The following is a 27,817-nucleotide window of genomic DNA, read 5'->3' on the forward strand; positions in this document are numbered from 1 at the left end:
GCACATTACAAATTGTTTCAATGTGAGATATCTTCTGTTGTGGACCATGAGTTACATGTAAGTGGAGAATAAAACACTCACAAGACCTGTACAACAAAATGGTTATAAAGTATATGTTGCATTTGTTCAAAACAGACAAGAAAATTTAAGTGGATTTAAAAACTGCATATGAACATAATATGAGATAATATAAGATAATAACTTATTCCTGAAGTGTTCATGTGTGTTAGCAGCAATGTTGTTGACTAAACACATTTGAAAAATGGGTTAATTGTTGTTTTGACATCAGGAGAGAAAAGCTTCCAACAGAATGAATCTGGTATTTAAACCCATACAATAAATTTATATTCAGCACTCAATCAGAAACAGATAACAAAATAATGAAGTACATCACTCAAATTCGCACAATGTTTGATGGCTTGGTTATTCTGTGACAGTAGATTTTTGAATTTATTTGATTTATTACATCTATGTGCTCAAGGGACAGTGAAGAGTTGCCTTAACGTGTTTTATTAGCAGATCGTACTATACAAGTGGATCAGGGAAATAGAACAGAGCGCAGGAAACAATGTTGCAGCTGCTGAGAAGATGCAGATTTACATCAACATTGACATTAAAGATGTCCATTCAAAAGTCTGATAATAGCAGGAAAAAAAGCTGCTCTTGAATCTGTTCATAGATAAATTAATTTATTGATGCTTGGAGAAATACCATCAACATCCAGGAGGATGACATATTTTATTTTCACCAAGTGGAATGTAAAATATAAACCAGAATAACGATAGCCAACAGGCCCAAAACACAGGTAATTGGCTAAAGGTGACACAAGCCTGCAGCTTTATTGAATGACCACCTGAAGAAGACGAGAGGTGAGGTGGTGATGGAGAGTGATGAGGTGGCGATGGTGCCTGAAACCAAACAACATGCTGACTCTGACAGGATTAATTAAGTGGTAGGGAGGCTCATGGGGTCAACCTGCCAACTGAGACCCTTGGTAATAAATTAATGACCACCGAAGGGCCTCATCCTGGCCCCACTGTTAGCTGAAGGCAGTCTCCAGTCTGGGAGTCCGCATAGCAGATAAAACTGTGCAGACAATATGGTACCTCTGAAGCCAGGATTGAACCCCTATCAAAAGCACTTGGTGTCCAACAAATGCACTGGAATTCAGAAAGGGGAGCTGCTGAAAGTGAGCAGCCACCATCAACATGCCCCGCACCTCCACACAGACACCACCCTTGGTGATAATTTCATCCTCAAACCTCCTGTGAATGCCTCTGGCTTGGTCAAATTGTATCTCTGGGGCTGTTTATGTTTCCCCTCAGAATGGCACATACTTTGCACATGTTCAGCATGAAATCATTGCAATGGTCATGTATTACAGTCCAAATAAATTTCATTCCAGCGTTCCCTGAATATTTCCATTTATAACCTATTTTGAAACTGGCTGGCTTCTAACCAATGGAAAATCAGCAGATGGAATTCATGGGTAGTGAGCTACGAAATGTGAGTGCATTTGGACTGTGTCTTTTAATGCTACGTTTTTAAAAACTGTAAACTGAAATGAGAAAGAATTGTTTCAAAAAAGCATGGTATTTGAAAACCTGCAGTTTTGAAAGCAAATAACCTAACACCCATTGCATGCATTGTGTAAACAATTGTTTGAATAAACGGTCATTGAAAGTTGAGTTGCAGACTATTTGGAGCCGAGGGACTGTACTGATGCAGCTTTTGCTAGCAAAAATAAATTGATATGGACTAGTGACTGGCTAACAGTGACAAGAGAGGCTTTGATCTGCAGATAACTGTGTGATTGCTTCTCAGGTAACTGAATAGCCAGGACTAAGTTACAGGCAGAAAAAAATGCTCAATCCTTCCCCAGCTCATGTGCAGTCTTTCTATTCTCTGCAGTGAAAACTCACTCTAAACCTGAAGAAAACCGGTTTATCTTTCTTGCAGCGGATGTAGGCTGTTACTTTTAACTGAGAAATCAGAAACTTTTCATAGGGGAACCAGCCACTTTGTGTCTCTCACTGGACACTGGAAGCATTTGGAGAAAGGTGATTGACACAATGTACTGGCCAGGAACCCTGGAACAAAGATGACTGAACAGTCTTTCCTTTTTTGTTCTTTTCCACATACCCTATTTGACCTGTTTGTCAGTCTGTCTATGTATAAAGGGGAGTTTATATGGTGTTTAAAGTTTAATAACTAGTCATTTTTGTTCAGTATAGTAATATGCTACCTATATTTTCTATCAATCTAGGTATGAAAGTCAGATAAATTGGAAACTTTCCACGCTTCATAAAATGGTTAACTTTTGGATGACTCTGGGAATAGCAGGGCTCGATTTCTAACATGCTACCTCAGCGAAGCATAACAGAGTAGCACTTTTTAATTTGTTCTATGAATGACATAGACTTATAATGTACTGGATGAAAATTAGTAATCCCTCAGTAATCCTGTTTTTTTTGCACGCTGATATATATCACATTGAATACAGCTCTCACACGCAATATTATCCTCCTGTCTCCATTGCCTGTTTGCCTCTCTCTGGTCTGTTAGAGTCTGTATGTCATCCCTTACATTGGCATCGTTAGCACATTCATTTCCCAATCTACTACAGCCTATTGACTGGTGCTGTCTTCCCCTGCTGATACAATGCAGATGGATGAGGACAAACCCTTTTGATTCACCCTGATTCTGGGACTTTCTCCACAGTGATTGGTCTGACACTGCTGCTACAATATCGGGGTGGCCACACACTCCTTAATGCTGCTGGGACTGAGTGCTGCAGGCCCTCCGTTTGGCACTCCTTTGAAGGCATCGGGCCTTCACTGCCTGATTTCCATGGAGCTCCATCTCAGCTTCCAGAAATGGCCGCTGCAGTCAAGAAATTTAGCCCACTGTGACTTGGTTATAAGTCATCTGAACTTTAACTCCCAAAAGCAAAACACTGGAAAATTCATCATACTGAAATGACTAATTGTAATAGCAAGAATCAAATGATATTACGTCATCCCCTCCCACACCTTCTCCAGTCTATGTCTGAAAAATATCTTGACTCGGATGGGAAAAATTCAATTGTTGAATCTAGTAAATAAATCTACGTAGTAAAACTGCAATTTCATTCATGGAATAAGAGCATCACTGGCTGGTCCATCATTTATTGCCCAACATTAGTCCTTGAGAAGATGCCCTCATTAATCACTGCATTATAGTTGCTGAAAGACAGAAAGAGAGCTCCAACATTTTGATCCAATGACACAGAAGAACAGCATTATATTTCCAAGTCAGCATGATGAGTTACTCAGAGAGATACTTGCAGGTGGTGGTGCCTCTATGTATCTGCAACGTTTGTCCTTCTAGATGCAAGTGGTCATCAGCTTGGAAGCCAAACTATTCCAATGTAGTGCAACGCTGCTCTCAAGTTAAAGCCAAATACCTGAAGGACTCTAAGGACTTGAGAACTGCACATTATTTATTCTTCTGTTTTGTGCCAGGCATATTCCCTTTTAAAAATATTATATCTGTTGTGATTGATGTTTGATGTGACATTTTATTGCTTTTCTCAGGGTTAGTAGGTAATAAAATTGATTTTCCTTAAGTTCAGAAAAACATTAATTTTAGATGAATACTACATTTTTATTAAAGTGTGTTATAGCTGTATGCTAAATAGAATTAAAACTCTTTGTTGCAGACAATCAACGGAGATAAAGGGAGGGAAGGTGAATCACACCTTCTCATTTATCTATAATAAAATACACTAGTTCCAATACAGCAGATCCTACTGGTTAATTCTGCCACCTCTGAACGTATACTGCCTAGTTCTGCAAGAGAGAGGCAAGCATGAGAGTAAGTGTCATGTCATCTGTCTGCCTAGTGTGGTTATCACAATTTAAATCTGTACTAGTGATACAAGCTGCGACTCGTGTGTGTAAGGCTTGCTGCAATGTAGTACAAGCTGAACTGAGCTGAGCTACTATGAACATTAGATATGTATCCTGATTGATAAAGATTTTTGGTAAGTAGCTAAGTGAGATGTGGTGAATTGAGCGTGTGCCAGTCCAGCCTGTCTCTGCCTCCCTGACCTGTTCTTCCTCTCACCCATCCCTTCCTCCCACTTCAAGCCGCACCTCCATCTCCTACCTACTAACCTCATCCCACCTCCTTGACCTGTCTGTCTTCCCTGGACTGACCTATCCCCTCCCTACTTCCCCACCTATACTCTCCTCTCCACCTATCTTCTTTTCTCTCCATCTTCGGTCCGCCTCTCCCTCTCTCCCTATTTATTCCAGAACCCTCACCCCATCCCTCTCTTTGATGAAGGGTCTAGGCCCGAAACGTCAGCTTTTGTGCTCCTGAGATGCTGCTGGGCCTGCTGTGTTCATCCAGCCTCACATTTTATTATCGTGGTGAATTGAGCAGTGGCTTTCTGGTGTTGCAGTCAGTACGACATGATATTTGAAGATGCATTCACTGACTTTGATGATTCATATCACATCTTTAAACTTATCTTGAAACTGCAACCAGCTTCTCCAGGTTTGACTCCTGACATTGACTTCCATAACAATGTGACTTTACCTTTTGACTAGTATCTGGAGAATTTCCTGTCTTCATGAGGAAACAGCACATCTCTCCTACTCTCTACATCATCTATTCAAGCCCAGTCAGCAAAACTCCAAGCTCATTCTTTCCCAAGTGTTATCATTTGTCATTTTTACCAGGCCACAGGCACTTAAGTACAATTCACACTAATTGCCACAAGACTCCCTCACTTGATAAGGTACAACCTGAGTTTAAGCAGTGAGGGCACCTTTCCTTAGTGCTGAAACATTATGATTTTAACTCACCTGCTGAAGCGTGCAATTGGTGAATGGTATGATTGTGTACAGAAATCTTTCTAATTCATAGGAATCGCAAGGTTGGTGAATTACTCACGTATTATGATTCCCATGCTTATTTTAAGGGGCTATACAATTTAGCTTGTTGGTTAATTTTAAATCCAAAGCCACACTTCTGCCTTACACATTATCATAGCTTTTTCATATCATTTATAAGCCTTTTGGTTCTCTGCTGACCAGTTCCGATCATTTTCTAGAGCTAAGCCAAAAATTCCGAATTAAAGGATGGATCATCGGATGACACTGGATATTTCCTCTTGTTTTGTTCTCACTATAAAGAAACCCGATCACAACCCAATCAATTTGAATCAACTCCTCAGTGGAATTATTTTAGACCAGGTTATTACTGATTTAGGGATTAATACAACTAATTTAAAAATCTGAATGAGAAGCCCCAAAGAATAGATCATCTAGAAATTCTATGTTTATGGTGGAGGATGGTTTAACGTCTGATAATGATTTTAATATGTTATTAAAACCTAAGTATGGCAAACACTCATATTGTAATAGACTCCTGCTTTTCCCACGCTTGGGAATGTCACTTGATGTGAAACAAAATAACATTTTTTTCCCAGCTTTCATCTCAAAAGGCAAATATTTATCCAAAAGGGTTGTCAAATTGTATTGTCTATAAAATACGCTGAAAAAGAAACCAAGTTCAGATTGGCATCCTGCGTTGTCCCGATGTAGTAATTCTACTTTGCTATTTCTATTCTGAGGCTTCTCACAAAATGTTCCAGACTCTGACTTTATGCTGATGGGCACGATCAATGGTGCAAAACACTTATCTAGACAAGTAAATAATATTACAATCATAAGAAGAAAGAAATCCTTATTATATCTTCTATTTCAGTTTGTCTTGGTCGTAAAAGTTAAAAGATAAAACATAATTTCTCCCGACTCAATTTCTTTCATTGCCTTACAAAAGGTGCAGGATGTACAGCTTAACTTTGACCAACATGCAAATTAGAATCAGCAGCCTGTTTTATGTCTCACTTGACTTTTACTTCTATTGAAGTCAATGAAAATAAAAGGCTGCGAGGAATGTAAAATGGACTGCTGTGTCACCATCACTTGTTCTTTTTGTATTAAAACCTACCCTTAAATCCTTAAGCATTTCTGCATCCTCCTGTACAAATGATCAAAGGCTAAGTACAAATTAAAAGCAAGTCACCTTGATACATCTGTTTGAAGTGTGCAGTTGTCTATGTTGGAAATAATTAGGTTTTAAAAATGGTGTGGGTAATGCACACTTAAAATGATTTTACCCATTGATATACATGCAGGTTTATTCAAAAACGATCCTGACAGCCTATAACATAATTAAAATGTGAAGTATTTCTTAAAATTAATGGTCAAAAATTAATGACTTGGAAATGTAAATTGCCTTTATTGATTGAGATTTAATATCTGGTCACAGCTTCAGTTTTTCAGTAATCTAAAGGAATTAATGAAGCACAACTAACATCTTGGTGATGTTCTGGCCTCCTAATTAGCAAAATGCATGAAGTTGTGCAAATGGACTGAAAAAAAATTGCTTTGACAAATGCAAGTGAAAACCTTGGTTTTACTTATATAGAACCCTGCAGAAAGTATCCCAATGATGTTGCAATGGTTTAGGAAAACAATGTCAGTGGTGAAATATATCTTCAAATTCAACCCACTTTCTTTAGTTACCCATTAACTCACTGATTTCTATGCAAAGTTCTTTTAGATAGCGATAAGAATTTCTACTCATCTTAGATAAGACAACAAAGCTATCCCAAACAGTTTTATTAATCTCTCTCTGGGATATCCTGGATAGCTCTTGAGACAAATGAATAAGTGACGGAGTAGAGGGGAGACTCAGGTGTTGTTGAAGAATAGTTCTAAAATGAGAAAATATTTAAATAGTTGCTTATCATGTTGACAAAGTTTGAAAATTTCTAGATAATAAACAACTTTTTTGGAACATTATGATTGTTGTCGTACAACTAACTACAGCAGCCAATAATATCCGATGAACAGTAATTTGATTAATCACCAGTTTGAATTTATTACCCAAGCCTCACTGGCCTGGAGAACACATTGTTGAGCTGTCTACTTGAATGGCTGCTGCCCATTTGCTGTAGGTACCCTCACAATGCTGTTAGGGAGTGAGCACCAGGTTTTTGACACAGCAAAACTGAAGCAACAGTGATGAAGTTCTAAGATAGGCCTGGAAGGGATAGAGTTATAGAGTCATACAGCACAGGAGGAGACATGAGAAGTTGTTGGCGGATAGGATCAGGGTAAACCCTAAGGCTTTCTATAGGTATTTAAGGAATAAAAGAATGACGAGAGTAAGATTAGGGCCAATCAAGAATAGTAGTGGTAAGTTGTGTGTGGAGTCAGAGGAGATAGGGGAAGCACTAAATGAATATTTTTCAACAGTATTCACTCTAGAAAACTACAATGTTGTCGAGGAGAATACGGAGATACAGGCTACTAGACTAGGTGGGATTGAGGTTCATAAGGAAGAGGTAATAGAAATCCTACAGAGGGTGAATATAGACAAGTCCCCTGGGCCGGATGGGATTTATCCTAGGATCCTCTGGGAAGCCAGGGAGGAGATTGCCGAGCCTTTGGCATTGATCTTTAACTCGTCATTGTCTACAGGAATAGTGCCAGACGACTGGATGATCGCAAATGTGGTTCCCCTGTTCAAGAAGAGGAGTAGAGACAACCCTGATAATTATAGACCAGTGAGCCTTACTTCAGTTGTTGGTAAAGTGTTGGAAAAGGTTATAAGGGATAGGATTTATAATCATCTAGAAAAGAATAAATTGATTAGGGATAGTCAGCATGGTTTTGTGAAGGGAAAGTCGTGCCTCACAAACCTTATTGAGTTCTTTGAGGAGGTGACCAAACAGGTAGATGAGAGTAAACCGGTTGATGTGGTGTACACGGATTTCAGCAAGGCGTTCGATAAGTCTCGCCACAGTAGCCGATCGTACAAAATGCGGAGGAATGAAATTGTAGGAGATATAGCAGTTTGGATTGGAAATTGGCTTGCTGAAAGAAGGCAGAGGGTGGTAGTTGATGGGAAATGTTCATCCTGGAGACCGGTTACTAGTGGTGTACTGCAAGGGTCGGTGTTGGGTCCACTGCTGTTTGTCATTTTTATAAATGACCTGGATGAGGGCGTAGAAGGCTGGGTTAGTAAATTTGCAGATGACACTAAGGTCGGTGGAATTGTGGATAGTGACGAAGGATGCTGTAGGTTCAGAGAGACATAGATAAGCTGCAGAGCTGGGCTGAGAGGTGGCAAATGGAGTTTAATACAGACAAGTGTGAGGTGATGCACTTTGGTAGGAGTAACCGGAAGGCAAAGTAGTGGGCTAATGGTAAGATTCTTGGTAGTGTAGATGAGCAGAGAAATCTCGGTGTCCATATACACAGATCGTTGAAATTTTCCACCCAGGTTGACAGGGCTGTTAAGAAGGCATACAGTGGTTTAGCTTTTATTAATAGGGGGATCGAGTTCCAGAACCAAGAGGTTATACTGCAGCTGTACAAAACTCTGGTGCGGCTGCACTTGGAGTATTGTGTAGAGTTCTGGTCACCGCATTATAAAAAGGATGTGGAAGCTTTGACTAGGATGTTGCCTGGTATGGAGGGAAGGTCTTACGAGGAAAGGCTGAGGGACTTAAGGCTGTTTTTGTTTGAGAGAAGAAGGTTGAGAGGTGAGTTAATTGAGACATATAAAATAATCAGAGGGTTAGATAGGGTGGATAGGGAGAGCCTTTTTCCTAGGATGGTGACAGCGAGCACGAGGGAGCATAGCTTTAAATTGAGGGGTGAAAGATATAGGACAGATGTCAGACGTGGTTTCTTTACTCAGAGGGTAGTAAGGGACTGGATCGCTTTGCCTGCAACGTTAGTAGATTCGCCAATTTTAGGTACATTTAAGTCGTCATTGGATAAGCATATGGACGTACATGGAATAGTGTAGGTTAGATGGACTAGATCGGTATGACAGGTCGGCACAACATCGAGGGCCGAAGGGCCTGTACTGTGCTGTAATGTTCTATGTAGAAACAAATCCTTCGGTCCAATTCATCATGCCAACCATGTTTCCCAAACTAATCTAGTCCCGTTGCCCTGCATTTGGTCCATATCCCACTAAATCTTTCCTATTCATGTACATGTCCAATTATTTTTTAAATGTTGTAACTGTACCTGCACCTACTAATTCTTCCAACAGATCTATGCACATTTGACCCACTGTATGAAAATGGTATCGCTCAGGTCCCTTTTAAATCCTTCTTTTCCTCACTTTAAAATTGTGCCCCCTAGTTTTGAATCCTGCAACTCTGTGTGTTTCTGCATATCATCATCGAATCCCTATAGCATGGAAGTAGGTCATTCAGCCCATCTAGTCCACACTGACCCTCAGAGGAGCATCCCACCCAGATCAACCTCATCCCTACAATTTCCAAGGCTACTTCCCCGAGATTGCACAACACCAGACACTGTGGACAATTTAGCATGACCAATCTATCTGATCTGCACACTTTTGGATTGTGGGAGAAAATCTGAGCACCTGGAGGAAACTGCTGCAGATAGAAGGAGAATGTGCAAGCTCCACGCAGACAGTCACCCAGGGAATCAAGCCCACGTCCCTAGCTCCATGAGTCAGCAGTGCTAACCACTGAGCCACCATGCTGCACATCTGCTGCTCATCGAGATGGCATTGGCCATGGGTTTAAGCAGACACAGTCTAAGGAATTTTGGTGAATTTCTGCAGGAAATCTGGTAGATGGCGCACTCTGCTGAAACTGAATATCTTTGATGGAGGAAGTGAAGAGAATATTCATATCTATGTAAGTATGTCGATGTTATTGTATTTAACCCTAACAGTTTCACTGTGCTGATGACTTGTGCATAGAATCTCAGGACCATCCTCCATTACAGGAGCCACGTTAGGTACTAATTGAGCTAAACATTTGCTATGCAATTAATGAGCTATGGTCAAACCTGAAAAGATACAGATAAGGTCTTTTACTCTCAAGAATGGAGATGCTAGGCAAGAATTTAACATTCTTTGATATGAAAAATAACTTTAATCAATATACATTGGTGTTCTTATAACTTCAGATACCTTGTGGATGTCTTGTATGGGTCTGACACCATCAGTTCTTCTTATTGATGACAATTTAATATATATAAACCTCAAGGAGAAAGTAACAAAAACCAGTAACTTACATATTATTATATATTACTTAATAGCTAGTTCTACTACATCAGATATATATGATGTTGTCTTATATTATGGACCAGAACACCACCTCAAAACATTTTAACATAGCCTAGATCCTAACTTTTCCTTATTTTAAAGGCATTTGTAAAGTGTCTGTTTGAGATACAATGCGACAGTTCGAACTGCTTAACATCAAAACACAATTTATTTAAACACTACAGTTAAAATATAACCAAAGAAAGAGGAATTTAGGATAACAAAGTCTGAAGCTGGGTGAACACAGCAGGCCAAGCAGCATCTAAGGAGCACAAAAGCTGACGTTTCGGGCCTAGACCCTTCATCAGAGAGGGGGATGGGGAGAGGGAACTGGAATAAATAGGGAGAGAGGGGGAGGCGGACCGAAGATGGATAGAGGGGAAGATATGTGGAGAAGAGAGTATAGGTGGGGAGGGAGGGAGAGAGGGAGGGGGTAGGTCAGTCCGGGGAGGACAGACAGGTCAAGGAGGCGGGGTAAAGTTAGTAGGTAGGAAATGGGGGTGGGGCTTGAGGTGGAAGGAGGGGTTAGGTGAGAGGAAGAACAGGTTAGGGAGGCATGGACGAGCTGGGCTGGTTTTGGGATGCAGTAGGGGGAGGGGAGATTTTGAATCTTGTCAAATCCACCTTGATACCATTGGGCTGCAGGGTTCCCAAGCGGAATATGAGTTGCTGTTCCTGCAACCTTCAGGTAGCATCATTGTGACACTGCAGGGGGCCCAGGATGGACATGTTGTCTAAGGAATGGGAGGGGGAGTTAAAATGGTTCGCGACTGGGAGGTGCAGTTGTTTAGTGCGAACTGAGCGGAGGTGTTCTGCAAAGCGGTCCCCAAGCCGCTGCTTGGTTTCCCCAATGTAGATGAAGCCACACCGGGTACAGTGGATACAGGATATTCCATTGGTAGATGTAGAGGTAAATATCTGCTTATTTTGGAAAGTCACCTTGAGGCCTGGGATGGGGGTGAGGGAGGACGTGTGGGGGCAAGTGTAGCACTTTCTGCGGTTGCAGGGGAAGGTGCCGGGTGTGGTGGGGTTGGAGGGCTGTGTGGAGCAGACAAGGGAGTCATGGAGAGAGTGGTCTCTCCGGAAGGCAGACAAGGGTGGGGATGGAAAAATGTCTTGGGTGGTGGGTTTGGATTGTAGATGGCGGAAGTGTTGGAGGATGATGCGTTGTATCCGGAGGTTGGTGGGGTGGTATGTGAGGATGAGGGGGATTCTCTTAGGGCGGTTATTGTGGGGGCAGGTTGTGAGGGATGTGTCGTGGGAAATGCGTGGGACACGGTCAAGGGCGTTCTTGACCACTGCGGGGGGGAGGTTACGGTCCTTGAAGAACGCAGCCATCTGGAATGTGCAGGAGTGGAATGCCTCATCCTGGGAGCGGATGCGGCAGAGGTGAAGGAATTGGGGATAGGGGATGGAATTTTTGCAGGGGGGTGGGTGGGAGGAGGTGTATCCCAGGTAGCTGTGGGAGTCAGTTCTCGTTGGTTTCCTGAGATGGAGACAGCGAGGTCCAGGAAGGTGAGGGATGTGTTGGAGATGACCCAGGTGAACTTGAGGTTGGGGTGGAAGGTGTTGGTGAAGTGGATGAACTGTTAGAGCTCCTCTGGGGAGCAAGAGGCGGCGCCGATCCAGTCATCAATGTAACGGAGGAAGAGGTGGGATTTAGGGCCAGTGTAGGTACGGAAGGGGGACTGTTCCACATAACGTACAAAGAGACAGGCATAGCTTGGGCCCATGCGGGTGCCCAAGGCCACCCCCTTTATCTGTAGGAAGTGGGAGGAATCGAAAGAGAAGTTGTTGAGGATGAGGACGAGTTTGGCTCGGCAGATGAGGGATTCGGTGGAGGGGGACTGGTCGGGCCTGCGGGACAGGAAGAAGCAGAGGGCCTTAAGGCCATCTGCATGAAGAATGCAGGTGTATAGGGACTGGACGTCCATGGTGAAAATGAGGTGTTGGCGGCCAGGGAATTGGAAGTTTTGGAGGAGGTGGAGGGCATGGGTGGTGTCACGGACGTGGGTGGGGAGTTCCTGGACCAAGGCGGAGAAAATGGAATCCAGATAGGTGGAGATGAGTTCGGCGGGACAGGAGCAGGTGGAGACAATAGGTCGGTCAGGGCAGGTTGGTTTGTGGATTTTGGGAAGGAGGTAGAAACGGGCCGTGTGGGGTTGGAGACAATGAGGTTGGAGGCTGTGGGTGGGAGGTCACCTGAGTTATAAAGGTATCACCTGAGGTGATGGTATTGGAGATGATAGTTTGGTGCTCGGGGGTGGGGTCATGATCAAGGGGGCGGTAGGAGGAGGTGTCAGAGAGTTGGCGTTTGGCCTCGGCGATGTAGAGATCAGTACGCCATACTACCACTGCGCCACCCTTGTCTGCGGATTTGATGGTGAGGTTGGGATTGGGGCAGAGGGAGCGGAGGGCTGCCCGTTTTGGAGGGGAAAGACCAGCCCAGCTCATCTCCGCCTCCCTAACCTGTTCTTCCTCTCACCTATCCCCTCCTCCCACCTCAAGCCGCACCTCCATTTCCCACCTACTAACCTCATCCCGCCTCTTTGACCTGTCTGTCCTCCCTGGACTGACCTATCCCCTCCCCAGCTCCCCACGTTTACTCTCCTCTCCACCTATCTTCTCCTCTATCCATCTTCAGTCCGCCTCCCCCCTCTCCCTATTTATTCCAGAACCCTCTCCCCATCCCCCTCTCTGATGAAGGGTCTAGGCCCGAAACGTCAGCTTTTTTGCTCCTAAGACGTTGCTTGGCCTTCTGTGTACATCCAGCCCCACACTTTGTTATCTTGGATTCTCCAGCATCTGCAGTTCCCATTATCTCTGATAACAAAGAGGAATTTAGAATAGCTTAACTCTATTGGAAAGCTTAACAGAGTAATAGATACAGTACCTATTACTAACGAACTGTTCCAATATAGTAACATCTCATAAACACACCCCTTGGCAATAAAAAAGAAAATTCAGATACAAATTCTCACATGTAATTCTCCAATCCAGGGTGAAAAGCAATCAAAAGAAAATTTAGAGATAGTAGCAGCCAGAAGACATTTACTGAAGCCTCCAACTCTATTGATATCCCAAAAGTTTCTGATGCTCCTGGAAAGACCAAAGTCGAGAAATTTGGATCCGTGAGAGCCGGCCACACCCATTCAGGCTGTTAAAAAGCACGAAGGCCTCCCAAAGTGTTTACTGAAGTGGGCTTCAATAGCTAACTCTGCAGCTCTGCCTTACAACCTCTCTTCAAAAAAAGGACAAAATAACGTCTCAAAGCGACAGAATTATCACACTTGTGAGGTATCAGGCTCAACATAAGAACAAAGAACAGTACAGGCACTTCAGCCCACAATGTTGTGCCGACTTATTATCCTACTCTAAGATCAAACTACCCTGCTCATCCGACATTACACTTTACATTACACCCTACTTATACATTATATGTGCCTGTCCAAGAGTCGCTTATATGTCTCTAATGTGTCTGACTCCACTGCCACTGCCGGCAGCACATTCCGCACACCCACCCCTGTCTGTGTAAGAACCTATCTCTGACATTTTCCTTATACCTTCTTCCAATCACATCAAAATTATACCCCTTCAAAATAGCTATTTCTGCCCTGGGAAAAAGTCTCTGGGTATCCACTCTATCTGTGCCTCTCATCATCTTATACACCTCTATCAAGTCACCTCTCATCCTTTTTCACTCCAATGAAAAAACCCCTCTCTCCCTCAACCTTTCCTCATAAGACCTGCCCTCCAGTATAGGCAGCATCCAGGTAAATCTCCTCTGCACCCTCTCTATAGTTTCCACATCTTTCCTATAATGAGGCGACCACAACTGAACGCAATTTCCCAAGTGTGTTCTAAAGAGAGTTTTATAGAGCTACAGCATAACCTCATGACTCTTAAATTCAGTTCCCATGCCAATGAAAGCCAACACACCATATGCCTTCTTTACAACCCTATCAACTTGGGTAGCAACTTTGAGAGATCTATGGATGTGGGCCCCAAGACCCTTCTGTTTCTCCACACTGTCAAGAATCCTGCCATTAACCCTGTATTCTGCATCCAAATTCTACCTTCCAAAATGATCACTTTTCTGGGTTGAATTCCATCTGTCACTTCTTTGCCCAGTTCTGCATCCTGCCATTGTCCCATTGCAACCTACAACAGCCCTCTACACTGTCCATAACTGCACCAAACTTTGTGCAATGGGCAAACTTAGCAACCCCGACCCCATTTCCTCATCCAAGTCATTTATAAAGATCACAAAAAGCAGAGGTCTGCAGAATACCACTGGTTACCAAGCTAAGACCACTGACCACCTTACTGCTTTAACTATATGCTGTTAACTCCAAGAGTAATCACTGAAACATACTAACTAGTTCCCACGAGGAGCAGTCCTTCATATCTTGATGGGCAGAGCTTATTACTGAATGGCAGTTGGCCCTTTCAGGCACAAACTGCCTTATACAACAGGAGTATTGTTAAATCTGACTCAAGGTTTCAAAGATCACATCAACTAAGATGAAGATGCAGCCAGAAAAAAAAAGAGATAGTAGGAACTGCCAGTGCTGGAGTCTGGGATAACAAAAGTAGAGCTGGATGAGCACAGCAGGCCAGGCAGCATCAGAGGAGCAGGAAAGCTGATGTTTCAGGTCAGAATCCTTCTTCAGAAATGTGGGTTGGGAAGGGAGAGGGGAGAAGGCAGTGGCAGAAGGTGGATAGTGGAGCAAAAAGGTGGAGAGAAGACAGACAGGTTAAGGAGGCGGGGATGGAACCCATAAAGGTGAGTGTCGGTAGGGAGTTGGGATGGGGGTTGGTTAGTTTTGAGAAGATTTGTAGCTCAGGTTGAGGTTCTGGATGTGAGTTTACTCGCTGAGCTGGAAGGTTAGTTTTCAGACGTTTGTCACTTTTTTTTTATTTGAAAAAATATACTTTATTCATAAGTTGTACAAAAAATAAAACATATTTATACACCTACCCAGTCATGCAAGCCGCTCTGTGTTACCCAGGGGGTACATACGCCAACTAAAGGAAAAAAAAAGAAGAAAAAAACAAAGCAAAGAAAATACCCCGGCAGTTGACACCCCGCACAGACCCTGTTGGCCCCCTGACCAGTTGAAAAGGCGCCAGCTGGGCCCAGTTACCAGACAGGGCCCTTTTTTCCATTCTGGACGAGGGGTTTCATATCGTGGTCTTTCCCCACCACGCCTTGGCAGCGGCTGCCCCAAGCTTTAGCGCGTCCCTCAGCACGTAGTCCTGGACCTTGGAGTGCGCCAGTCTGCAACACTCGGTCGGGGTCAGTTCTTTCAGCTGGCAGACCAGCAAGTTGTGGGCAGACCAAAGAGCGTCTTTCACCGCATTGATGGTCCTCCAGGCGCAGTTGATGTTGGTCTCGGTGTGCGTCCCCGGAAACAGCCCGTAGAGCACAGAGTCCCGCGTCACAGAGCTGCTCGGGACGAACCTCGACAAATACCACTGCATCCCCCTCCAGACCTCCTGCGCATAGGCACACTCCAGAAGGAGGTGATCGACAGTCTCGTCCCCCCCACAGCCACCTCGAGGGCAGCATGCGGTGGCGCAGAGATTCCGGGCATGCATAAAGGATCTCACTGGCAGAGCCCCTCTCACCGCCAGCCAAGCAATGTCCTTGTGCTTGTTTGAAAGTTCTGGCGATGAGGCATTCTGCCAAACAACTTTGGCAGTCTGCGTGGGGAACCACACGACGGGATCCACCCTCTCCTTTTCCCGAAGGGTCCAGAGGATACTACGTGCAGACCACTGCCTGATGGCTTTGTGGTCAAAGGTGTTTCCCTTCAAAAATTTCTCCACGAAGGACAGGTGGTACGGAACGGTCCAACGACTCGGAGCGTTCCGCGGCAACGAGGCCAGGCCCATCCTTTGCAACACTGGGGACAGGTAGAACCTCAGTAAGTAGTGACACTTGGTGTTTGCGTACTGAGGATCTACGCACAGCTTGATGCAGCCGCACACAAAGGTAGCCGTCAGGGCGAGGGTGGCGTTCGGTACGCCCTTTCCCCCATTTTCCAGGTCTTTGTACATGGTGTCCCTGTGGACCCGGTCCATCCTCGACCCCCAAATGAAGTGGAAGAAGGCCCGGGTGACCGCAGCAGCGCAGGTCCAGGGAATAGGCCAGGCCTGCGCCACATACAACAGTACTGAAAGCCCCTCGCACCTGACATTCCAGGTTCTTACCCGCGATGGAGAGGGACCGGAGCGTCCACCTGCCCAGCCTCTGCTTCAATTTGGTGATACGCTCCTCCCAAGTCTTAGTGCACGCCCCATCTCCACCAAACCAAACACCCAGCACCTTCAGGTAGTCTGTCCTGACGGTGAATGGGGTGAAGGAGCGGCCGTCCCAGTTCCCGAAGAACATGACCTCGCTCTTACCCCTACTGACTTTGGCACCCGAGGCCAGTTCAAACTGGCCGCAGATGTCCAATAGTCTACTCACCGACTGACGATCAGTGCAGAAGACAGCGACATCGTCCATGTACAGGAAGATCTTGACCTGAAGGCCTCCGCTGCCTGGGATAGTCACGCCCTTCAGGCTCACATCCTTCCTGATGGATGCTCCACACAGCACACGAACAAGGCAGGAGAGAACGGGCAGCCCTGCCTGACTCCAGATCTAACAGGAAAACTGTCCGATTCCCACCCGTTGATCGAGACTGCGCTAACGATGTTGGCATAGAGCAGTCGGATCCAATTGCAGATGCCCTCCCTGAACCCCAATTTGGAGAGGACGTCCCTCATGTAAGCATGAGAGACCCTGTCGAAGGCCTTCTCCTGGTCCAGGCTGACGAGGCAGGTGTCCACCCGCCTGTCCTGTACGTAGGCGATCGTATCCCTGATGAGCGCGAGGCTCTCAGCGATCTTCCTGCCCGGCACAGCACAGGTTTGGTCAGGGTGAATCACTGACTCCAGGACAGACCTGACCCGGTTGGCTATGACCTTGGCCAGGATTTTGTAGTCCACGTTCAAAAGTGAAATGGGACGCCAATTCTTAATTTCTTCCCTCTTCCCCTTCCTCTTGTAAATGATGGTGATGATGCCCTTCCTCATGGACTTGCACATTTCCCCTGCCCGAAGCGCACTATCGTACACATCCAGCAGGTCCTGGCCGACCAGGTCCCAGAGCGGAATACAGCTCGACCGGTAAGCCGTCGCTTCTGGGAGTCCTATTCCTCTCCAAGGACTTGAGGGCTCTGATCAGCTCGTCCAGGGATATCGGCCGGTCCAGTCACTCCCTCGTGCCGTCGTCTAAGACCTCCGTGATAGACGACAGGAACGACTCGGAGGCCGTGCTGTCCGTGGGCTTCGTGTCGAACAGTCTGGCAAAGAAGGATCTGCTGATCCTCAAAATGTCGGGCTGAGACGACGTCACCGAGCCGTCGTCCTCTTTCAGCCGGCTAAGCACAGAGCTCTCTTTGTGCACCTTCTGAAAGAAGAAACGCGAGCACATCTCGTCCTGCTCCACGGAGCGGACCCTGGACCGGAAGATTATCTTGGAGGCCTCCGCGGCAAAGAGCGAGGCTTGCTGGCCCCTCACCTCGCGGAGGTCCTCCGTGACATCGACCCCCATCAACTGCAGAAGGAGCAGGTTCTGCACCCTTTTCTGGAGTCGCGACAGCTTTCCCCACCTCTCTCTTGCCTTCTGAACACCCCTGAGGACAAAGAACCTCTTGATGTTCTCCTTCACCGTCTCCCACCAGTCGCCTGGAGATTCAAAGAGGGGTTTCATGGTTCTCCAAGCGGCGTGCTCCCTCTTAAGCTCCTCGACGTTCTCTGCGGTCAACAGAGTCGTGTTGAGCTTCCACGTCCCCTTGCCGGCCGGCTGGTCGTCCTGTAAGTGACAGTCGGCCAGCAGGAGGCAGTGGTCAGAGAAGAACACCGGCTCAACGCCGGTGGACCTGACCGAGAACGTCCGTGACACAAATAGGAAGTCTGTCCTTGAACAGATAGACCCGTCTGGCCGCAACCAGGTGTACCTCTGCTGCGCTCCGTCTGCAGGGGTGCTGAAGACGTCGAGCAGCTTGGCGTCCTTCAGGAATCTGGACGTGACGTCCAGTTGACTCCCCCCACCCGCTATCCCCACGCCTGATCTTCCATCTGCATCAATGATGCAGTTGAAGTCTCCGCCTAGGATGACCGGCCTGGACATAGCCAGCAGGGGTGGAAGCCGCTGCAGGACGGCCAACCGCTCACTCCGTACCGCTGGGGCGACACGTTGATCAGCCTCAGGGGAGCGTTTCTATAGGTGATGTCAGCCACTAGGAGGCGCCCCCCCACCACCTCCTGAACTTGAGAGATGGTGAATTTGCGCCCCCGCAGCAGAATAGCCAGGCCCGAGGAGCAACAGTCGTTACCCCCCCGACCAGATCGAAGGCCCACAGGTCCAGGCGCCGGACCATTTCCCGTACCTGCCAAGCTGCGGTATCCCGCACTCCTGCAGAAACAGGAGGTCCGCCTTGATGGTGGTCAGGTAGGCCAACGTGGACACACATCTCGCGGTTGACTTAACGCTGCGCACATTAATGCTCGCAACTCGTACCCCCATTGTGGGCAGTGACCGCAGTACCCTCCCCAAGTCCAAGGTCCAGCCCCTCCATCTGCCCCTTCATGCCCATTGCCCGGGCTAACTGCTGGGCGCTCTCCGGGCTCAGGAAACTGTCCGTGCTGCCTTCCGGGTCGCATCCTCCCGTCAGGGGTGCGGAGGCAGGAGGGTCCGGCTCCGGGTCAGGCTGGGGGCGCGCTGTTTCCTCCTTCCCACCTGGAAGTTCCAGGAGGCCCTCCAGTGCTCCAGCGGCACTTGACTGGGTGTCGGAGGGAGCCTCAGGACGCCTCCTGTCACCTGGAAGCGGGGTGCAGCTTTCCTTCCCCCTCGAGATCTTTAACTTCTGCTTCGGGTGGGCCGTCTCCGAATCCCCCTCGTCAGAAGAGCTCTTATAGCCCCCCTGTAGCTGCCTCTTCCCGCCTGATGGTTGCGGTTCCTGGGCCCGTCAACGCACCTTCCTCCTTGCTTTCCGGACTGTTGTCCACTCCCCTGGGTCGCCTGTCACCGCCTCCATCGACTCCGGGTTGTCGGGGGGGATCGGAGCCTGCAGGGGTGCTTTGCTGGCCTCGGGGCCATCCTACGGGGCTGGGCCCTCCTGCACGACCTGGCCCTCCTGCACATTAGTGGGGTCCTTGCTGGGCCCTGGTGCCTTCCTCTCCTCCGGGGGGGCTGGCCCCGCATTGCCCCTGCCGGCGACTTGGGCGTAGGTGGTCCCCCGCCATGGGCATGCCCAATTGAGGTGGCCCGCTTCCCCGCAAAGGTTGCAGCTTCTCTCTCGTGGGCAATCCTTTGCAAGGTGTCCCTCCTCCCTGCAGTTCCTGCAGATGGTGGCTTTGCAGTCGGCCGCCATGTGACCTGACCTACCACAGGCATGGCAGACTTTAGATTGCCCTGCATAGGTCAGGTAGTCCCTGCTCCCGCCGATCGCGAAGCTGGACGGTGGGTGTGCGACATTCCCGTCTGCGCCCATCCTCAGCGTCACCTTGACCTGCCTCTTACTCGTCCAGATGCCAAAGGGGTCCATGATGTCAGTTAGGCCCCCTTCCACCTTCACATACCTTCCGAGGAAGGTCAGGACATCAACTGCTGGCACATGGGGGTTGTACATGTGTACAGTCACCATACGGCTCCTCTGTGCTGGCATCACAAACAGTGGGACAGCGGTCAATACAGAGAGGGGGCCCTCACCTCCTTTCTCCTTGAAAACCTCCAGGAAGCGCTCGCAAAGCTTGGCACTCCGGAAGGTCACGTCATAAAAACCCCCTCCGGGGAAATCCTGCAGGCAGTAAATGTCCGCAGCAGCGAACCCACAACAGTCCAACAGGACCCTCTTCACGAAGAAGGTGTGGTCCACAGGTGCACCTTCATCCACCTTCTTTACAGAAACACGGATGGTGTTCCGGACCCCCTGACCTGGGGCACGAGCACTTGCCGCAGCCATCGTTGCAGGTTGGCTGCTCCCCTGAACCAGCGTTAGGCCGAAGCCAGCATTAAGATCCACTGGTCGCAAGGGTGCACAGCCAACCCGACGTCCTCCTTTCACCTCCAAGACAGCACTCTCCTCCTAACGGTCCACAGAAGAGTGGGTCTTTATTTTGTTCCAGATGTAAGCTGGTTCACTGAGCTGTAAGGTTTGTTCCCAGATGTTTTGTCACCTTTTTTTTTATTTGAAAAAATATACTTTATTCATAGAATGTACAAAAAATAAAACATTTATACACCTACCCAGTCATGCAAGCCACTCCGGGTTACCCGGGGGTACGTACACCAACTAAAGGGAAAAAAAAACAAAACAAAGAAAAAAGAAACAAAGCAAAGAAACCGCCCCGGCAGTCGTCACCCCGCACAGTCCCAGTTGGCCCCCTGCCCAGTTGGGGAAGGCGCCAGCTGGGCCCAGTTACCAGATAGGATTCTTTTCCCTTTTCTGGACGAGGGGGGTCATACGGTGGTCTTTCCCCACTGCACCTTGGCGGCGGCTGCCCCAAGCTTTAGCGCGTCCCTTAGCACGTAGCCCTGGACCTTGGAGTGCGCCAGTCTGCAACACTCAGTCGGGGTCAGTTCTTTCAGCTGGCAGACCAGCAAGTTGCGGGCAGACCAAAGAGCGTCTTTCACCGCATTGATGGTCCTCCAGGCGCAGTTGATGTTGGTCTCGGTGTGCGTCCCCGGAAACAGCCCGTAGAGCACGGAGTCCCGCGTCACGGAGCTGCTCGGGACGAACCTCGACAAATACCACTGCATCCCCCTCCAGACCTCCTGCGCATAGGCACACTCCAGAAGGAGGTGATCGACAGTCTCGTCCCCCCCACAGCCACCTCGAGGGCAGCGTGCGGTGGCACAGAGATTCCGGGCATGCATAAAGGATCTCACTGGCAGAGCCCCTCTCACCGCCAGCCAAGCAATGTCCTTGTGCTTGTTTGAAAGTTCTGGCGATGAGGCATTCTGCCAAACGACTTTGGCAGTCTGCATGGGGAACCACACGACGGGATCCACCCTCTCCTTTTCCCGAAGGGCCCTCAGGATACTACGTGCTGACCACTGCCTGACGGCCTTGTGGTCAAAGGTGTTTCCTTTCAAAAATTTCTCCACGAAGGACAGGTGGTACGGAACGGTCCAACGACTCGGAGCGTTCCGCGGCAACGAGGCCAGGCCCATCCTTCGCAACACCGGGGACAGGTAGAACCTCAGTAAGTAGTGACACTTGGTGTTTGCGTACTGAGGATCTACGCACAGCTTGATGCAGCCACACACAAAGGTAGCCGTCAGGGCGAGGGTGGCGTTCGGTACGCCCTTTCCCCCATTTCCCAGGTCTTTGTACATGGTATCTCTGCGGACCCGGTCCATCCTCGACCCCCAAATGAAGTGGAAGATGGCCCGGGTGACCGCAACGGCGCAGGTCCAGGTAATAGGCCAGGCCTGCGCCACATACAACAGTACCGAAAGCCCCTCGCACCTGACAACCAGGTTCTTACCCGCGATGGAGAGGGACCGGAGCGTCCACCTGCCCAGCTTCTGCTTAAATTTGGAGATACGCTCCTCCCAAGTCTTAGTGCATGCCCCAGCTCCACCAAACCAAACACCCAGCACCTTCAGGTAGTCTGTCCTGACGGTGAAGGGGATGAAGGAGCGGTCGTCCCAGTTCCCGAAGAACATGACCTCGCTCTTACCCCTATTGACTTTGGCACCCGAGGCCAGTTCAAACTGGCCGCAGATGTCCAACAGCCTACTCACCGACTGACGATCGGTGCAGAAGACGGCGACATCATCCATGTACAGGGAGGTCTTGACCTGAAGGCCTCCGCTGCCTGGGATAGTCACGCCCCTCAGGCTCACGTCCTTCCTGATGGAGGCGGCGAAGGGCTCCACACAGCACACGAACAAGGCAGGAGAGAGCGGGCAGCCCTGCCTGACTCCAGATCTAACAGGAAAACTGTCTGATTCCCACCCGTTGATCGAGACTGCGCTAACGATGTTGGCGTAGAGCAGCCGGATCCAATTGCGGATGCCCTCCCCGAACCCCAATTTGGAGAGGACGTCCCTCATGTAAGCATGAGAGACCCTGTCGAAGGCCTTCTCCTGGTCCAGGCTGACGAGGCAGGTGTCCACCCGCCTGTCCTGTACGTAGGCGATCGTATCCCTGATGAGCGCGAGGCTCTCAGCGATCTTCCTGCCCGGCACAGCACAGGTTTGGTCAGGGTGAATCACTGACTCCAGGACAGACCTGACCCGGTTGGCAATGACCTTGGCCAGGATTTTGTAGTCCACGTTCAAAAGTGAAATGGGACGCCAATTCTTAATTTCTTCCCTCTCCCCCTTCCTCTTGTAAATGAGGGTGATGATGCCCTTCCTCATGGACTTGCACATTTCCCCTGCCCGAAGCGCACTATCGTACACATCCAGCAGGTCCTGGCCGACCAGGCCCCACAGAGCAGAATACAGCTCGACCGGTAAGCCATCACTTCCGGGAGTCCTATTCCTCTGCAAGGACTTGAGGGCTCTGGCCAGCTCGTCCAGGGATATCGGCCGGTCCAGCCACTCCCTCGTGCCGTCGTCTAAGACCTCCGTGATAGACGACAGGAACGACGTGGAGGCCGTGCTGTCCGTGGGCTTCGTGTCGTACAGTCCGGCATAGAAGGATCTGCTGATCCTCAAAACGTCGGGCCGAGACGACGTCACCGAGCCGTCGTCCTCCTTCAGCCGGCTAAGCACAGAGCTCTCTTTGTGCACCTTCTGAAAGAAGAAACGCGAGCACGTCTCGTCCTGCTCCACGGAGCGGACCCTGGACCGGAAGATTATCCTGGAGGCCTCCGCGGCGAAGAGCGAGGCTTGCTGGCCCCTCACCTCGCGGAGGTCCTCCGTGACATCGACCCCCATCAACTGCAGAAGGAGCAGGTTCTGCACCCTTTTCTGGAGTCGCGACAGCTTTCCCCGCCTCTCTCTTGCCTTCTGAACACCCTTGAGGACAAAGAACCTCTTGATGTTCTCCTTCACCGTCTCCCACCAGTCGCCTGGAGACTCAAAGAGGGGTTTCACGGTTCTCCAACCGGTGTACTCCCTCTTAAGCTCCTCGACGTTCTCTGGGGTCAACAGAGTCGTGTTGAGCTTCCACGTCCCCTTGCCGGCCGGCTGGTCGTCCTGTAAGTGACAGTCGGCCAACAGGAGGCAGTGGTCAGAGAAGAACACCGGCTCGACACCAGTGGATCTGACCGAGAATGTCCGTGACACAAACAGGAAGTCTATCCTTGAGCGGATAGACCCGTCTGGCCGCGACCAGGTGTACCTCTGCTGCGCTCCGTCTGCAGGGGTGCTGAAGACGTCGAGCAGCTTGGCGTCCTTCACCGTGCCCATCAGGAATCTGGACGTGACGTCCAGTTGAATCCCCCCACCCGCTGTCCCCACGCCGTATCTTCCATCTGCATCAATGATGCAGTTGAAGTCTCCGCCTAGGATGACCGGCCTGGACGTAGCCAGCAGGGGTGGAAGCCGCTGCAGGACGTCCAACCGCTCACTCCGTACCACTGGGGCGTACACGTTGATCAGCCTCAGGGGAGCATTCCTGTAGGTGATGTCAGCCACTAGGAGGCGCCCCCCCCACCACCTCCTGAACTTGAGAGATGGTGAAGTTGTGCCCCCGCAGCAGAATAGCCAGGCCCGAGGAGCGACAGTCGTTACCCCCCGACCAGATCGAAGGCCCACAGGTCCAGGCGCCGGACCATTTCCCGTACCTGCCGAGGTGCGGTATCCCGCACTCCTGCAGAAACAGGAGGTCTGCCTTGATGGTGGTCAGGTAGGCCAACGTGGACACACATCTCGCGGTTGACTTGACGCTGCGCACATTAATGCTCGCAATTCGTACCCCCATTGTGGGCAGTGATCGCAGTACCCTCCCCAGGTCCAAGGTCCAGCCCCTCCATCTGTCCCTTCATGCCCATTGCCCGGGCTAACTGCTGGACGCTCTCTGGGCTCAGGAAACCGTCTGTGCTGCCTTCCGGGTCGCATCCCCCCGCCAGGGGTGCGGAGGCAGGAGGGTCCGGCTCCGGATCAGGCTGGGGACGTGCTGTTTCCTCCTTCCCGCCTGGAAGTTCCGGGGGGCCCTCCAGTGCTCCAGCGGCACTTGACTGGGTGTCGGAGTGAGCCTCAGGACGCCTCCCGTCACCTGGAAGCGGGGTGCTGCTTTCCTTCCCCCTCGAGACCTTTAACTTCTGCTTCGGGTGGGCCCTCTCCGAATCCTCCTCGTCAGAGGAGCTCTTATAGCCCCCCTGTAGCTGTCTCTTCCCTCCTGATTGTTGCGGTTCCTGGGCCTGTCGACGCACCTTCCTCCTCGCTTTCCGGACTGTAGTCCACTCCCCTGGGTCGCCTGTCGCCGCCTCCATTGGCTCCGGGTTGTCGGGGGGGATCGGAGCCTGCAGGGGTGCTTTGCTGGCCTCGGGCCCATCCTGCAGGGCTGGGCCCTCCTGCACGGCCTGGCCCTCCTGCACATTAGTGGGGTCCTTGCTGGGCCCTGGTGCCTTCCTCTCCTCCGGGGGGGCTGGCCCCGCATTTCCCCTGCCGGCGACCTGGGCGTAGGTGGTACCCCGCCGCGGGCATGCCCTATAGAAGTGGCCCGCTTCCCCGCAAAGGTTGCAGCTTCTCTCTCGTGGGCAATCCTTTGCAAGGTGTCCCTCCTCCCTGCAGTTCCTGCAGATGGTGACTTTGCAGTCGGCCGCCATGTGACCTGACCTACCACAGGCATGGCAGACTTTAGGTTGCCCTGCATAGGTCAGGTAGCCCCTGCTCCCGCCGATCGCGAAGCTGGACGGTGGGTGTGCGACATTCCCGTCTGCGCCCATCCTCAGCGTCACCTTGACCTGCCTCTTACTCGTCCAGATGCCAAAGGGGTCCACGATGTTAGTTAGGCCCCCTTCCACCTTCACATACCTTCCGAGGAAGGTCAGGACATCAACTGCTGGCACATGCGGGTTGTACATGTGTACAGTCACCATACGGCTCCTCTGTGCTGGCATCACAAACAGTGGGACAGCGGTCAATACAGAGAGGGGGCCCTCACCTCCTTTCTCCTTGAAAACCTCCAGGAAGCGCTCGCAAAGCTTGGCACTCCGGAAGGTCACATCGTAAAAACCCCCTCCGGGGAAATCCTGCAGGCAGTAAATGTCCGCAGCAGCAAACTCACAACAGTCCAACAGGACCCTCTTCACGAAGAAGGTGCGGTCCACAGGTGCACCTTCATCCACCTTCTTTACAGAAACACGGATGGTGTTCCGGACCCCCTGACCTGGGGCACGAGCACTTGCCGCAGCCATCGTTGCAGGTTGGCTGCTCCCCTGAACCAGCGTTAGGCCGAAGCCAGCATTAAGATCCACTGGTCGCAAGGGTGCACAGCCGACCCGACGTCCTCCTTTCACCTCCAAGACAGCACTCTCGTCCTCTCAGTCCACAAGAGAGTGGGTCTTTATTGTGTTTGAGATGTAAGCTGGTTCACCGAGCTGTAAGGTTTGTCCCCAGATGTTTCGTCACCATTCTAGGTAACATCAACAGTGAGCCTCCGGGGAAGCCATGGTGTTATGTCCTGCTTTCTATTTATCTGGTTAGGCTTCCTTGAGTTGGTGATGTCATTTCCTGCATTGGTGATGTCATTTCCTGTTCTTTTTCTCAGGGGATGGTAGATTGGCTCCAAATCAATGTGTTTGTTGATGGAGTTCCGGTTGGAATGCCATGCTTCTAGGAATTCTCGTGCATGTCTCTGTTTGGCTTGTCCTAGGATGGATGTGTTGTCCCAATCAAAGTGGTGTCCTTCCTCATCTGTATGTAAGGATACTAGTGATAGTGGGTCATGTCGTTTTGTGGCTAGTTGTTGTCCATGTATCCTGGTGGCTAGCTTTCTGCCAGTTTGTCCAATGTAGTGTTTGTCACAGTTCTTGCAAGGTATTTTGTAGATGACGTTTGTTTTGCTTGTTGTCTGTGTAGGGTCTTCTAAGTTCATTAGCTGCTGTTTTAGTGTGTTGGTGGGTTTGTTGGCTACCCTGATGCCAAGAGGTCTGAGTAGTCTGGCAGTCATTTCGGAAATGTCTTTGATGTAGGGGAGAGTGGTTTTGGTTTCTGGGCCCGTTTTGTCTGTTTGGGTTTGTTGCTGAGAAATCGGCAGACTGGGTTCATTGGGTACCCGTTGTGAGCACATGGAATGGTTTACCAGTGGTAGTCGTGGAAGCGGAGTCATTAGTGACATTTGAGCAACTGCTGTACATGCACGTGGACCACAGTGAATTGAGGGGAATGTTGGTTAGGTTATTTTATTTTTGGATTAGGATTATTCCACAGCACAACATCGAGGGCCAAAGGGCCTGTACTGTGCTGTACTTTTCTATGTTCTATGTTCTATCCCCACAGGGAGCAAGTGCCTCATGCCTGTTGGATAAGGTCAAGAGCTACTCTCCGGGCGACTGGTGGGAGACGGTGAAGGAGAACATCAAGAGGTTCTTTGTCCTCAAGGGTGTTCGGAAGGCGAGAGAGAGGCGGGGAAAGCTGTCGCGACTCCAGAAAAGGATGCAGAACCTGCTCCTTCTGCAGTTGATGGGGGTCGATGTCACGGAGGACCTCCGTGATGTGAGGGGGCAGCAAGCCTCGCTCTTCACTGCGGATGCCTCCAGGATAATCTTCCGGTCCAGGGTCCGCTCCGTGGAGCAGGACAAGATGTGCTCGCGTTTCTTCTTTCAGAAGGTGCACAAAGAGAGCTCTGTGCTTAGCCGGCTGAAGGAGGATGACGGCTCGGTGACGTCGTCTCGGCCCGACATTTTGAGGAAGCTTACAGACAGCACGGCCTCCGAGTCGTTCCTGTCGTCTATCACGGAGGTCTTAGACGACGGCACGAGGGAGTGGCTGGACCGGCCGATATCCCTGGACGAGCTGACCAGAGCCCTCAAGTCCTTGGAGAGGAATAGGACTCCCAGAAGCGACGGCTTACCGGTCGAGCTGTATTCCGCTCTGTGGGACCTGGTCGGCCAGGACCTGCTGGATGTGTACGATAGTGCGCTTCGGGCAGGGGAAATGTGCAAGTCCATGAGGAAGGGCATCATCACCATCATTTACAAGAGGAAGGGGGAGAGGGAAGAAATTAAGAATTGGCGTCCCATTTCACTTTTGAACGTGGACTACAAAATCCTGGCCAAGGTCATTGCCAACTGGGTCAGGTCTGTCCTGGAGTCAGTGATTCACCCTGACCAAACCTGTGCTGTGCCGGGCAGGACGATCGCTGAGAGCCTCGCGCTCATCAGGGATACGATCGCCTACGTACAGGACAGGCGGGTGGACACCTGCCTCGTCAGCCTGGACCAGGAGAAGGCCTTCGACAGGGTCTCTCATGCTTACATGAGGGACGTCCTCTCCAAATTGGGGTTCAGGGAGGGCATCTGCAATTGGATCCGGCAGCTCTATGCCAACATCATTAGCGCAGTCTCGATCAACGGGTGGGAATCGGACAGTTTTCCCGTCAGATCTGGAGTCAGGCAGGGCTGCCCACTCTCTCCTGCCTTGTTCGTGTGCTGTGTGGAGCCCTTCGCCGCATCCATCAGGAAGGGCGTGAGCCTG

This window comes from Stegostoma tigrinum, chromosome 10 (genome assembly GCF_030684315.1).
Source record: "Stegostoma tigrinum isolate sSteTig4 chromosome 10, sSteTig4.hap1, whole genome shotgun sequence".
In the NCBI taxonomy this organism is placed as follows: domain Eukaryota; kingdom Metazoa; phylum Chordata; class Chondrichthyes; order Orectolobiformes; family Stegostomatidae; genus Stegostoma; species Stegostoma tigrinum.